Below are 16,062 nucleotides of genomic sequence, written 5' to 3' on the forward strand. Positions count from 1 at the left end.
ATTAAATAAATATTTTATTACGAAAAAGGTGATTGTTATTATCAAAGATCTTTATAGATCAGCGTCCATTTTTTATCATTCCTCCTGTATATGCTCAAAAACGTTTGCGTGTCTTACTGACTTAATTTTTATCAAAGGAATGGCAGTTTTACTTTCGGACAAATCCGAATAAAACTCCATTAAGAGTCCATTTCAAATGGACCTATTTAACTACTCTTTTGAATTTCGAAGAACACTCTTCTGGGAAAACTGTTCAACAATGTCAGCTAGTTGTGAAATGCAACTTTTCCCACCATAAAAAAGAAAAAAAAATAAAGGAAAAACAAAGCACCTCAGAACTATGTTTGAAATAACAAATACATTATTTATAGTTCCCGAAATGTTCAATGAATCCTTGCAGTTGTGCATAAGATGGCCTGATACACTTCATAGCTTCCACTTTATAAAAAGATAGCCAGCCCCCACCCTGTCCTCCCCAAGCATAAATACACAGTAACATACTGAAAAGAAACTGTCCTAGGATAAAAACTGTTTGTTAAGAAAGTTTGCATTCTTACTAACCACAGTGATATCCCTATAAATGCAAAAGTCCATCTGCAAAATAAAAGTTACAAAACAGAGTACCTTTTTCCTTTCAAAAGACACCCCCCAGATGTAACATAGAAGAGGGTATGATGATAAAAATAATTTCTAGATTCTTACCCACCCTCAGTGACTACCCCTCACCTTATAGCCAATGCCATAAAATAAATATGCTGGCAAAAAGTATTCAACCTGCTTCAAGGATTTAAACTGTAAATATGGACTTTAAACTTCAATGTAAAACAAAGAACAAGAGTCTCACTTTAGTAATACCCGCACTGGCACTGCAGCTAAAACTCATTGGCACATAACTAACAAAACCCAGTTAGCAATAAATAAGGACAACATGATATATAGACAGACAGATGGAATTGCATAAACAGACAAGAAAAGCAAAGAGACTAACAAACATACGGAGGGGTCTGTTATAAAGAGTGAAAGATACTGATTTATCTGGTACTGTAGTGAGAAAAATAGGTTTGTTTGTAATTATTTTTAAAGTAATTAAACTGAATCACAGGGGCACACCCTTAAATAAGTAAGAGGAAAATTGGTAGAGGGTAGGCCTCCTATAAATGTTCCAAATTTCAAGCTAGCAACAGCTCTGTCAAACTTAAATCTGGAAATTAAAATTCAAGGGAGAAAGAATAAAAGCATTGGGGGCTAAAGGAGATGATAGGTAGAGGGGGTATTGAGGAAGCAGGCATTTTTTTTTTATGAAAGTTGTCTGCCCTACCTTCTTCCCCAGCGCTGAGTTTCTCTTCTCATAATCGGTGTCTCCCTGGAAGTACAGTGTGAGTGGTAATGACTGCCTGCCTCCCTAATGAGTCCATTTTCCTGCTCTTGATGTTGTGTATATACACACACTGCAACCTACCTTACAAACCACAGAGACGGGAAGAGAGAGAGAGAGCAAGAGAGAGGGAGGGACGGGGGGGGGGGGGGGGGGCAGAGAGGGAGAGAGAGACAGAGACAGAACAAGCGAGTGAGAGAGAGGGAGAGAGAAGAGGAGGAGAGAGAAAGAAAAACAGAAAGAAACAGAGAGAGAAAGGCACAGACAAAGCCCTCCTACCAGACAGCAGACAGCCCTCCTTCCCCTATCCAGCAAAATGCAACTCGGTCTAATGCAGCAACAGGTTCAGTATTGCCAGACTAACAGAGTGAAAAAGGTATATTCTCTATATCATTACTGCTTGCAAATAAACAGTTTAAGAGCAGCTGGCTCCACCTTCTTTATTTATGCTCCATTATGAGGAATGTATTGTTTCAGTTCTGGCACACAGTACATGTAATTATCATAAATACATTTTTGCATATTAGCAGGAACTAGTGAAATGCATAGCTTATTTGTGCAATCTTTTAAATTTTTTTTAATGTGAGAAGAGTGTCAACAAATCTGCTCTGACAAAAGCCTAGTAATGATTTTAAAGTCAGAGGCAGTCTTAAAGGAGGCTCTGAAAGAAAGACTCCATACAATAGGAAACTGATCTCAGACAAAACTGATAACTGCAAAGAAGAAATCATTGCTCAGTAAATAAATCAAGACCATACACAAAATTGCAGACAAAAACAGAATTAAGTTTAATTAAGTACTAATAGACTAGTACTCTAGAAGACTTAGATTGGTTTCTTATTTGAAGCATCTATCTGTACAAATATCACAATGCATTGTACTCTGTGTGAACAGGTGCAATGCATATAGTACATAATGTTACAACAACAGAAATAAATCCCATTAGGAGCTTCTGTCATAAATAGGACAAGATTTCAATGAATATGGGTCTGAAACCATAGCAGAAACCCCTTGTTCTTTTATAAGGAGGGAAAAATAAAATTAATCAGTGTTTCTAAATAAGTCTTCCTTAAAAGGGAAAAACAAAACGAACCAAAACAAAACTGTTTTTCTTTGTCTGATATACGAACCATTTTTTTCATGGGCTAGAACCAAAATACTGCTGGTATTACACTCCCCACCACACTATGTGATCCTCACACCTTTTCTCTACTCCCAGGTGACTTTTCCTCCCTTAAGTGATATATTTGCAGCTATGGAATTACAAACATAAAAAAACAGAACAAGTTTCCAGCTCTTCTTCTTGTCCTCAGATTTTTTAAAACTATACTCTGCTTGTCTACCTACACATCCACCTTCCTTAAAATATTTCTATACAGTTTGGCTGTGTGTCACTATGTGGGACTTAGACACATCACAATAGAAGTTAAATACTCTAAAGAAAATTTACACAAAAATGAAAAATGTGAGTGCCTCTGACCTACTTAAACCCTGAATCTGGGCACCAATAATTAATTGCATATTAAATATATTAATTTTAAAATCATCCATTTTATATGGTTTTGTGTTTTACCATGCTTCAAAAATTAGAATACGATCCTTTGCATAAACAAAACTACTGTACCATATAAGCATCAATTCCTTCCTTTAGAAGCCAGTTTTCAGTTAATAAAATAAAGAACTTAATCACTTCAATATATAACTTATAGATCAAGTCTATCGTGAGCTGATTCACAAAAATATTTTAGAACATCAGTTATACCTTGGGTCATTACGTTGGTTCAGAATGGAGATAGGCATTGATTTAGCTATTATAAGGGTAGATAACCTATAGAACAGAAATTAGAAGATGCTGTCTAGCCACACATTGTGCAAACTGTCCTGGGAAATTCTAGTAGGAAACCAAGAGTCCAGCCCTCCACTCTCACTGAAAACCACTAATTCTAATTCTCAGGTGCTGCTGCAATAGTATTTTACCCCTCTCAAGGGTGGTTGCGTAATAAGGAGGGGACAGATACACAGGAAAGGGGATGTAATAAAATAAACAGATATGCTTTTGGTCTCACGTCTTAAGAAAAACCTTTCTAAGATACACTCAGTGTTGCCTAAGGTACCAGCACGCATCTCACCCCTTACTGCTCAGCCTGGCAGTTCTGTTTTTCTACTATTGCCCTATTGTTTCTCTGAAGCTGTATTCCAATGTTTGAAGAAAAATGCCACTTAAACAAGCACACAGGCCTCACAGTTTGACAGACTGATTCAAGTTAGATATAACCATGTCCTGATTTTTAAAATAAGGTTCTAGGTATTTTTGTTTTGTATCGTTTTGTTTTAACCCAAGGAGAATAAGAAGACATTATTTGATTTCCACCAGCAGGAGTCAAAAGGAATGTAAAGGACCGTGAAAGCTATTCACCTTTTCTAAAAAACAACTAGCTAGTTGAATTTTAAAAAGAAAAAGAAATATTTTGGCTTAGTGCAAAATGCACAATACCTCAATGCTTTCTCCATATCTTCACACTTTACTAGATTCCAAGCACAGTAAGTGGCACACTCTTAGTATTTTCTGGAGTTCAAGATACACTCTCCCTGCTGGGACGCAAGACCCATGCACTGAATTAACCATAGCACCATGTGAAACAATAATCCTAATTGACTATCAGACTCTGGAAGTTATAGTTATTAAATTAAGTGGTTTTGTATGCTGATATGCCATGGAGCAATTTCATCTGGTAGAAAGATCCTAGAGTGGGAGTTAAAAACTGGTTTTGGTCTCAGCATGGCCACAAGTAGATTGTATGCCCTGCGCAAGCCATGTAACCATCCAAATGGAAATGAAGTTTCCACTTCTTTATATAAAAAAATAATTAAATTTAAAAGGAACTGAAGTAGATAACATAACAATGATTATGATGATAGCTAATGCTTAGGTGGTTACTATTTGCCAGGTCCTCTTCAAAGTATTTTTCACTTATTAACTCATTAAACCCTAGTGACCCTATGAAGTAGAGATTATTTTTAGTGGCACTTTCAGGTGAAGAAACAGAGAGGTTAAGCAATTTGCCTGAAATCACACAGCAGAGGAGTAATAGCATTTGAACCCAGCCTGTCTGGTTTAGAGCACAAGTTTAATCCCTGCATCCTACTCTCTCCCAGTATCTAATGGCAGCTAAGTCCCCATCTAACCACAAGATTCTGTGCTTAGGAGTCAAACTCAACACATCCTGATGATTTCTCACATCTTGCTTACTAATACAGCATAGTACAGATTTGCTCTTCTAATTTACAGAGTTCTCAACACATCTAGTTTAAGAGTCTAGCAACTCTATTTAAAAATTTACATAATCCATTCAGTTGCCTTTCTTTGTTTCCCAATGTCCATAAATATGTGCTTCCATTTGCTTGAACTGAAAAACAACCTGTAATCAACAAGTCTATCAATGTATAAAGCCTACTTGCATTATATATAATTCCCATAGATTATTTGCTTAAGTGCCCTCTGTTTAAAAAACAAACAAAAATTTTAAAAAATCTACATAGTCCTTAAAGTTTCCTTAGTTCAGGTATCAAATATCTAATACTAATGAAAATAATTGCTTTAAAAAAAACTAAATAAATAATAAATAAAATACAATAAAAAATACCGTTTTCCAATAGCCTGAGAAAAGCGTGGAAAAAGCAAGGATTCAATTATACATGATTTGTGAGAGATGCTGAATAACCATCATTAGATTTTACACACTTGGTTTTAACTTTGAATTATTTAGAGATATATTCTGAACACTTTGATACTAATGACTCATTCTGCAAGAAAGAATTTGCCCTTGCTCTGATCTTTGTGCATTAACTAAACATGGATTATATGCCCACTCTGTGCCATTCAGGATACTTGGGGGTAAAAAGTGAAGATAAAACATATGATTTAGTTTCTGCTTTTGAAGACTTCACAGCCTGGTTGGGGGACAGACTTGCAGCAAACAATATTAGTATAAGCAAATAATCTTGCCATTACATGGCGTGATATCTCATGTAATGCAGTGCCTTAAACCTTGTGCTTCTCCCTCAGAATAAAGTCCAACAAAATAAATACCTAAATTTAATATGTGGCTTATGAAAGACATGTGTATGCACGCACAAGACAGGGACTAGTACTAAGGTTAGATTGGAGACAAATATGGAGCAGAGGGAGGTACTGGAGACAAATGGTTTATTCTCTAGCAGTGTAGTTTATAGACCCATTGAGTACACTTTATTCATTGCCCCCAAGGCACCTAGAAAAGTTTCTTCTACAAGTACACAGTACATGAAATTCTTAAATGATTGTGGAAATCAGTGATAGATATTAACCTGGAGCATACAGTTTCATTAATTTTAGAGTCACAGAGTACTCTGGGAAATGAACACTTCCAAAAGTACATGAAGGGTGAGATTTTTTTTTTTAATCTTGAAGACAAAAAAATTCAACTAATTTCAAAAGCATTTACCACTATCCTGAACACACTTTAATCAAGTCCTTTTTCAGACATCTCTAATGTTTTTATATCATGTGAGGCTAAACAGGAAAAAAACGTTAAAACATTTTAAGATTGTTCAAAGGAACATTCCCAAAAGAAAAGAGAAGGGAGAGTAGTTAAAAAAAAAAAAAAAAAAAAAAAAAAAAAAAAAAGGTCATATTGCAATGAAGGACAGAACAAGTTTTAGCCCTGGTACATGGTTGGAAAAGCAAAGACTGGGGTAATGGGTCAAAATGAGTAAGTGCTATACTAAGTACTGATTTTGTCATTGAGGCCACCATCATAAAGTAATTCTATTGTGGTATATATAATTAGACAATAATCCTTAATTTGAGTCATCAGTTTTAAAACTGTGTCCCAGGAGTCCCAAGAAAAACTAGAAGAGCCTGTAGATAAATCATAGTTTCCTAGTAGAAGACCAGTAGTATGATCCTTAAATGGGAAGAGATACATTTCAATTCTAGTCAACAAATATTTAAGTTTTAAACAAAAACAAAACGTTACATGAAAACTACATCATTGGGAGTATCTTTAGTATGCCCTTTGCAGTGCTACAGTCATTTTATCCTTTAATATACTTCCCATTGCCATTGGACTGAAGGACCCACCAGAACAGGGACTCTATTTATCAAGCTTTGACAGCCTAATATCTGGAAGAACACCTGGAGTACAGTTAAAGCTCAATAGAGCTTTCTTGAATGAATGAATGAATGAATGAATGAGTGAATGAATGAAAAAACAAAGCAACAATATATGGAATTTATAAACCTTGGTTAATTAAATATTTTAACAAACTTGGGTTCTAAGGATGATATAAACCACCTCTAAATAGCATTTAAACTTTTTAAATTATATATAAAACATATTCTTACTTTAAGATCTTGTGAAAAATGAAAATGGTACCAAAAAAGTAATACTATTCAACTTTTCTCTATGTATGAAAATTTTTTTAATAAAATGTTGAATAAAAAAGTATTGTCCTATATAGCTAGCAGGATTTTAATTCGAATCATCTCTGAGAAGAAAATTCAGCTTCCCTTCACATTTCACTTATCCATTATTTCTTTCACTTCTACTACATAAGTGTTCAAGTATAAGTTGAAAGTTGGCCTTAAAATTCCTCATAGGAGAGGAACAATCCCTTTTGAAGAAAACACTTTAGTAAGCTGGTTAAGGTCAGAAAGTGGGTGGGAACTGAATAATTCTTCTTGTGGTACCAAAGTGTACTCCATAAGAAACTAATGACAATTTGAAGGCAGGGGAGCATAGAGATGACAGAAGAGGAGGAAGAGAGGAGAATGATAAGAAAGAAAGGTGGGTAGTGAGAAATTCCCAATGTCAAGGTGGCCAAAAGATTTTTCTAAAAAGAATGATGCCTAATATTAACTTCTAAGACATTTACATTTTGCCAATCTTCTTCTCTTCAAACCTTCTGGAAAGCTTGTACGGCTTTGTTTACTAGTGTAATGAGGAGTACAAGGATGGAAAATGAAGGTACTGTGATAAATTCATCCATATACTGTAGCCCTTGCAAACATAGAAGCTTCTTAGACCAGAGTTCCAAGGAGTGACCAGTGGCACTGTGAACAGTGGTCAGTAAACGGTGGGTGGTGAATAGCAAAAAGTCAAAAGCATGTTTAACATAGAATGACTCAGATATAGATATGAGTCAATCACCTTTTCCCACAAATATACAGGAGAAATACGGTCAGAGAGAAAAAGCATATAGATTAATGTCCGAATTACAATTTATTATAATTTAATTGTTAATACCTCCATCAATTAAATGATATGAATATCTCCAGAAACACAGGAAAAGAGTACCTTCATGACACAATAAATTTTAAATCAAAGGGTTAAAAAGCATTAAAATGTCATTTGCAATATCTCCCTCACTCTAGAAAAATGTATTAGACATGTATACTACATGAACTTTTCCTGCTCCCTGCTCAATCGTCTCTCTTAAACAATCTAGGACAGTACTGGCAACTGTCTTTAAAGTTTCAACACTTACATAATAATTTATTCATATGTACAGGTTATATTCAATACACAAGGAAAAAGAAACAGAAACTATGGCGTGTGTTCTATAGGAAAAATAAAAGTCACATAGAAGATACATAACAGGGGCGCCTGGGTGGCTCAGTCGGTTAAGCGTCCGACTTTGGCTCAGGTCATGATCTCGCGGTCCGTGAGTTCGAGCCCCGCGTCGGGCTCTGTGCTGCCAGCTCAGAGCCTGGAGCCTGTTTCAGATTCTGTGTCTCCCTCTCTCTGACACTCCCCCATTCATGCTCTGTCTCTCTCTGTCTCAAAAATAAATAAACATTTAAAAAAAAAAAAGAAGAAGATACGTAACAGAGGCATCTTAATTGCTAATAGCTGTTATTTGTCCAGCAGATTGGTGAGCTCTCCACCATCCTCCTTGGTGATTCTACCCGCAAAAACTCCATCTTGTTCTTCTGATCTAAAAAGGTGCTACTGGGGCGCCTGAGAGGTTCAGTCGTTTAAACGTCCGACTTCGGCTCAGGTCATGATCTCTTAGTTCGTGAGTTCCAGCCCCAGTTGGGCTCTGTGCTGACAGCTCAGAGCCTGGAACTGCTTCAGATTCTGTGTCTCCCTCTCTCTCTCTCTCTGCCCCTCCCCACTTGCACTCTGTCTCTTTCTCTCCAAAATAAACATTTAAAAAAAAAAATTTAAAAAGCTGCTACTATTAGAAAAGATTCATTCTTAAAATAAAAATTACCACTACTACATGTGTCAAGAACTGTGCTTAATGCTACTTACGCATGTCATTGAATCCTCCCTACAGCCTTGTAAGAAAGGTAATATTAATGTTCTCATTCATAGATAAGGACACTGAGGCTCCAAGTCACCTAGCTACTAAGTGGTAAAATCAGGCCTAAAATCAATCCAATGGAATTTATGAGGGATAGAGGGAGAGGCTTGACAAAATTACTTTAAAAATGTTCTAGAATAATAAACTGGTGGTATTAGGAAGATTTTGAAAAAAGACTAATGGTGGGAAACAGGTTTGAGGGCACATGGATTTCCCAGATAATTTCAATACTTATTTCACATATTTTGAGAAAAATCGTATTAATTGTCACAAAGTAAAATTTAAAGAAAGGATAATGAAGAAAAGCAGCATATAAACAATGTTCAAAAGTGATAAAAGAAAGCTACCATGAACCAGTTTGATTAAGGGGTTGGAAACATTAGTAACAATCTGTCCAGTAATATTGAAGCCAGTTATTAATAATAGAGTCAGCATGACAACAGCCTGCTAACTCCTCTGAGGCAACAGGCCACACGGATGATTCAAAATGGGTGGAAACAGTATCTCTTATTTTTGTTTAAGAAAGCCCATTTGACCCCAATAACTTATAAGTTTACAACCACAGCCTTTTAAACATATAAGGACATATCAAGTTTTTAGAAAAGAAGCTGCGTAAAATCTCAATCTTTTTCATTTCTATTAATAACAAATACAGAAATATCTTATTAATCAGTGTGTGTGTGTGTGTGTGTGTGTGTGTGTAATGTATATATTATACATTCTGGTGTGTATATATATATATGTAAATATTATAAATATTTATATATATTTTTATATATATGTAAATATATGTCTGGTACATGTGTGTGTATATATATATATATATATATATATATATATATATACACACACATGTACCAGACATGTTTTGCAGGATTCTTATGAAATAGAAATTTTGAAATGAATTATATTAAGTAAAATGTTATTTTAATAGTTATATCAGGTATTTCAAAATTATCAAAAGTATCAACATAAATTCTATTTCATGTTGAAAATCCATAAATCTAGGCTTATGTCCTACTCTGTTTCAAACTGACGACATTATATTACTTAAAATGTAATAATGGGATCTTTCAAAACACAAATAGTATGTCCAACATCTGTTAAACCTATATAGAACAGGAGCCTAAAAGAAGTGTCTCACCAATTGAGGAAATAGTTTTACTAGTAAGCAGTAAGAGAGGAAAACTGCCCATAATTAAATCTGTATTAATTATGAAAAGGGCTATGAAAGAACTGAGTCGTCATTTTATGGAGTTCATTTTAGAAATTTAGTGGTCTGCTACTCCAATACACACTTCTTATGATGTCATATCTAGAAGTCTGCAATTGAAATAATTGAAAAACACTCTAAGCTAGTAATTTAATAAAATGCATGTTGTTTTTGCCTAAAATAACTAAACTTCACCTACACTCTATCCACCAATAAGTGCATTAATTCAATGTGCCACTAAACAATTTATGCTTTAGGAGTTTAATCAGATGTTTAAAGTATATTTTATAATAAAATAATAGATATTATAAAACATAATATTAGGCATTATAAATTAAACAAATTCTGAAGTCTTCAGGTGCTGCATTTTCACTATCGTTATTACCTTAAAAGTTAAATTAATAAATGTATAGAAATTAACAATAAATCAGAGGAGATTTTAGGAAGTGGTGCATGATATACAAAATATTTATGACTGAAGGTCTGGGCACAGACCAATAATAAATGTCACTGTAACTAATCAAAACAAACACTGGCTGTAAATAAATGATACAGTGCCAGTGTTTGCTTCCTGAATAACAACACTAGCTTTAGATAACAAACTAGAATACATTCTAAAACAAATAAATAAAATTTGAGGATGTAGTTTTACTACTGCTATACTCTAGAGTAACGGTTTCTCCAATTTTTAAAAACTATAGATCCCATCATTAAAAAATATTTTAAACTCTACAACAATCATTTATCTGTAGGTTCCCACTCCATTCCCACCCCTTCCATAGTCTTCTGTGTTGGAACCTGAAAACTACATTTCCCAGATTACTTTGCCAGAATGAGAAGCCCTGCCAAATGATCAAAGAACATTTTTTTTTCTTCTTTTGCTTTTGGCATTAGCAACCTCAACAAAGGTACTTCAGAAGCCTCTGCAGTGCAGGGCTCTTGGGATCTGGCTCTTAGGACTGCTGATGGCAGCACCAGTACTGCAGTTGCAGAACAGCACACGCTCTAACAGCCTTGGCAAGTAAAACAGCATTGGTGGAACCGTGGACTGCTGGGCTCTTGCCATGTCAGTAGGAGTGCGGGTGCCTGGCTTCCTGCAAAGAGTGGCAATGATGAATCCAACAGCCACAGCAGCAGCAGTGCTCCAGCTGCCTCTGCAGCACAATGCTTGTAAGCTCCGGGTAACAAAACTTTCCCCTTGCTTTCTGCAGATATTCATTGCTACATATCATTGCCACTGTCTTTCCCTTCCATCAGACTTTCCAACACATTTGTAACCAATTCTCAGATTAAAGTCTCTCTGTCTTGAGTCATTTCTGTTTTTCTGACTGGGCACTGATAAATATAAGCGCACACCTCAATATATATAATGATTTGTAAGTTATAGACTTATACTACCATGTTATATACATTACAGAACATATGAATAAGCCCTTTAAAGGATAAGCACTTTAAAGGATAAGAAAACAAGAAATAAATGATGCTTTTGAATAAATTTTAATTTTGTTGTATTTATTAGCAATTTTAAAACATTTTTGCTCTCACTAAAACACAACACTTTAGAGTAATTTGGTTAAATATTTGCCATTCTTTATATCTTAGCTTGGTTTTACACTTTGTGACACAGTCACGTGAAGATCTGTTACTACAATCCGGTTATTGTGATACCTGCTGGAATGGTCACGGTGGGAGAAAAGCCTCACAAAATAATAGAACCAAACGGAAGAAGGGCATCATTGGTTGTGCTTATTAAATCGCAATACTCAATTTTCAATCTCAACCAACAATTACGTTGAAGATTTTCTTGAAATTTGCCTAGTAAATTTTCATCTTTCCAAATGTCCTTGAGTTGTTCTTATAAACTAAAAGGTATTTGTAGTATTTTTTTTATTAAAAAAAAAAGAATTTTAACGCCTCTTTAAAGATTTCATTTGGAAGATTTTGAAACAAGTTATAAAATTCTATTCCAAATTTTAAAAAGTTCTCAGATACAGTTTTGATACAGTTTTTCAATTATGCAGAAACTAGAGTTTTACAATTACATTGGTTTTGGCAACAAAATCACATTATAATGAATATAACTACAAACATTCAATATGAAAATGTTCTCTCCATACCCTGAGTCATTACCTTCTCAACTCATTGTTAGTATCACTAATACTCAGCCACTGAATAACCAGTGAAACTCCAGTGGTGCAAATAATATTCATGTCCACTCTCCATCTTATTACAAACTATCATAAAAATTCTACGAAAATTTTAAGATTCTTCTGTATTTGATGTATTTTCTACTATATTGCAAAGCATCTGTTGAAAAAAAAAATTAACCACATCAATGATATCCTACAGTACCCATGTATACTTTTGACTTTGACTGATTTGCTAAAATAAGTTGCTTATAAATGATGAGTAAAAGAATTTCATGTGTAGAAGTACCTCTGTAATCTTACCTAGAAATCTTTTTTTCCATTCCACCCAAGCCCTCCGAAGCTCCAAAACTATGTTAACACAGGTTTTTCAGTAGGCATTGTTTTACTTAAAGAGTATTTTGAGGCTTAGCAAGTATCTCCCCCAGCAAGCCTTCTAGTGTTTCATAAAAATGTAGTTCTTTGTAGTAGTGAAATTGAGCCTAACAAATACCATTTGTTGAAATATTGGAAATATCAGTACTTTCATTTAACTATATAGTAAACCTTTCACACTGTATAATTTTTTCAAGGACTTATTTTTTTTAATCTTCAGCAATGTTTTCTATGCATCTTCTAACATTTGCTGACACATAAATGTGATATATTTTTCTGCCACTTATTTTTCATGCATTATTTCAGTCACTTTGGCTCAGGGCACATCATACACTAAGGGTGAGGTTCATCCTTAATGAGAATGAATATAAGTATACATTTCAAATATGTATATTTGATCATTATTTTTGGCTGACTTGTATTCTTGTATGTTGATCATTGATGTATTCTTGATCATTATTTTCGGCTGATTTATTGTCAAATGACTAAATCGTCATTGTTTTTACTTTATAATATAGCTGACATGTGCATAATATGTATTAAAGATACTCTTGTTTAAATATGCTTGACTATTACTCTATCTTTGTTCTGTTATTTTTTTTAAGTCAGTTGTCTGTTTTGTAAGAGTTAGTTTAGTTAAAACTGGATAGCATAAACTGTGATTCCTCACAACAAGGCACAAATAAAATTCAGTACCCCCAAATCTTAAAGCAAATCCACTCCCACTCTCCCTTCAGGATACTTTGCACAATGCATACAATGCATATGATTGATACTTTGACATTGCCAGCACCAATCTGCATCTTAGTTTTGTTAAACAAAAAATATATACTTTGACATTGCCAGCACCAATCTGCATCTTAGTTTTGTTAAACAAAAAATCTTAGTTTTGTTAAACAAAAAATATATACATAAAAGTTTTGATTATCTTCTCAAACCCTAATATGTCATCCTGCATATTCCTTAGGGCACATGCCCACTGTTTTTGAGACTACTGTTCTACAGTATGAGCCTTGAATTCAGATCTGAATAATACTTATTGACTATGTATCCTTAAGCAAGTTATCTATCCCTGTCTTTGTATAGTTCATCTATAAAATGAGAATAAAAATAGCTATCTTATAGAATTGCTTTAATGATTATATTTGATAATAGTAACTGATAATATTTGTTGACTACCTACTAAGCGGAAGGCATTATTCAAAGCACATTGAATGCATTAATTCTTGAGTACAGTGTCTACATATAATGAACACTTGTTAAAAAAAAATAGTTTTCTTCCCCAGGAAAGACAGAGATTAATTGTACAAAATCAGTAATATTTATTAAGGCAAATAGAGTTGGTTGTTTGCATACTTATCCCTTCCACAAAATTTCAAGTTTCCTGGAGGCAAAGTTATGTTATAGCCATCCTTATATCTTAATAGAGTGCAAAGTACAATGCTTTGAATGTATTAAGTGCTCAATAATTAAATAAATGTTGTTGAATGAATGTACATAGGATACCACCATAACTTGCTGTTTATTGTTTGTAAAATGTCAGCCAACTCCATAACTGACAGGAATGATCAGTTAACTGCACATGCACTGCAAAACACGCTATTGTTTTATACATACTCCATTATACCTTTGCAGTAAGAACAACACTCTCTACAATTTTTGAAAATACAATAACCCTTGATTATTTGTATAAACAGATGAAAAGTAAGGTATGGATAATACAAAAGTAATTTCTATTTGGATTTTGATGTGTGTTTCTATATTTATATTAAACTATTGATATGCCTAATATTCTATAAAAGAGACTGCATGTGAAACAAAATAAGCTACATTATGAAAAGCTGACTTAGAAGGAAGTTGAATGCAATTTAGTTTCTGTGATCTTTCCCTTTATTTAACTCTTCTGTGTATGTAACCCACACCACTTTGATTACTCAAACTACATGGAACTTTCTATTTCTCAAGCCCTCCCCAGAGGTTAAGAAATGTTTAAATGTTGCTTTTCATGGGGATATTTTCTGTGTAAAGTAGGCAATTCTCATCAGTGAATCTGAAATCATGACTGCCTATGTATTATAAAAAATCAGTTAAAAGACATTATGAAATACACTATTTGCTTCACTTAAATTAAGAATTTTCATTTTTTATAAAATATTTTATTCATTTGTGAAATGCATTATAAATGTTCTTCATGACTTTTTTTTTCAGGTAAGTGACCTGAGGTAGAGAAAAACCAGCTGGTGATATACTTAATCACATGTGAAATCTCACAAAGTTTTCTATCCAACTCATAATGCTGTTATAAAGGGAAAAAAAGCAAATTATTTTCAAATATTTAGAGAAAGTAAAGGAAGTAATAATAAATGCAAGGCATCACTGTATCTTAATGAGAAACTAAAAGATTAGCTTTTCATCTTTCTCTTAATTATTCATGAATAGTACACCCCATCTCTAAGTGTACAGAAGGTAGAGTGTTTAGGTAGAAAGAACATGGGCTTTAGAGTCAAACAAGCTGAGTTTGAATCAAGCTCCCGTATTTACTAGTCGTGACCTGAAATAAAATATTCAATGAAAACAGATACAAAGTGTTTGACTTATAGGGAAAATTCATTAAATGATAATCCATTTCCTCCTTTTATTCCTAAACCAGAGGTTCTCAATTTCTTTTTTGTACTATGGATCTCTTCTAACTAGCAATGATTCACATCAAAAATTTATATTTATTTGTCTATCACATAACAGCTTAAAACATTTCTTCATATCAACTACTGAATTTGATCTTCACTGTCACCCTGTGAAGTTATTTGACATTATCCTAATTATTCACAGTAATAAATTGAACTTCAAAGAGAGTAAAGAATTTGTACAAGATCTTGCAAGTAGTAAGTTACAAATTGAACTTTCACCTACCATTCCATCAAGCCTGGTTACCCAATTACTCAAAGGAAAAAAAAAAAAATCCTAGCCAGAACTAACAAACAGAATGCTTTATACTAAGAAAATTAAATCTAATTAATACATATTATTAAACTATTTACCTGGGCCCAAAGTGAAGTAAGGACATATTCACATTATTATCACTAGTGGTTCTAGGACCTGAGAATTGGTTGGTGCAGCCAAATATTTTAGTAACACTTTCCTAGAAGATAGCTTTTTATGAAAAAACAGTGAATTAACGAAAATATGAAAACTTATAATAGCTAATCTGGTTGTTCATTATAGAAAATGACTTGAAAATAAGATTTAGAGTGTAACTTTATATTTTTCAGTAATACACTAAATGTCCCCAGTAATCAATATATTTCTTCCCAAATGACAGTATAAGATGAATAAGTTCTGGGTAGCAAACATACAGAATAATGATGATAGTTAACAATACTGTATTGTATATTTGTAATTTGCTAAGAAAGTAAATCTTAAGTGTTCTCACCACAAAGGAATAAAAAAGGTAACTATGTGCCGTGATAGATGTGTCAATTACCTTGATTGTGGTTATCATTTCACAATGTATACATATATTAAATCATCACATTGTACATCTTTTAAAAATTCATTTTGTACAACCTAAATATACATAATTTTTATTGTCAGTCATACCTTAT

General features: G+C 33.7%; 1 protein-coding gene and 1 long non-coding RNA gene across 41 annotated transcripts in view; one reads left to right on the top strand and one right to left on the bottom strand.

The window, feature by feature from the left end:
- The window catches only part of LOC109503454, a 30,853-nt gene extending 19,606 nt beyond the window's left edge, over window positions 1-11,247 (top strand). Inside the window, exon 3 of the long non-coding RNA XR_002162431.3 lies at window positions 10,833-11,247. This is a non-coding gene — a long non-coding RNA (uncharacterized LOC109503454). The remainder of the gene's footprint in view (window positions 1-10,832) is intronic.
- ZBTB20 (zinc finger and BTB domain containing 20) overlaps window positions 1-16,062 on the bottom strand; it is a 789,483-nt gene that overhangs the window by 743,900 nt on the left and 29,521 nt on the right. For 4 of the 40 annotated variants that reach the window (XM_045036376.1, XM_045036375.1, XM_045036371.1 and 1 more), the window contains exon 1: window positions 1,319-8,023. The exons of the other annotated variants lie outside the window; for them this stretch is intronic. The gene's annotated coding sequence lies outside the window, so the exon portion shown is untranslated. Of the gene's footprint in view, window positions 1-1,318; window positions 8,024-16,062 lie in introns of those variants that run through there. 40 annotated transcript variants of the gene reach the window in all.

This window comes from Felis catus, chromosome C2 (assembly GCF_018350175.1).
Source record: "Felis catus isolate Fca126 chromosome C2, F.catus_Fca126_mat1.0, whole genome shotgun sequence".
NCBI classification, from domain to species: domain Eukaryota; kingdom Metazoa; phylum Chordata; class Mammalia; order Carnivora; family Felidae; genus Felis; species Felis catus.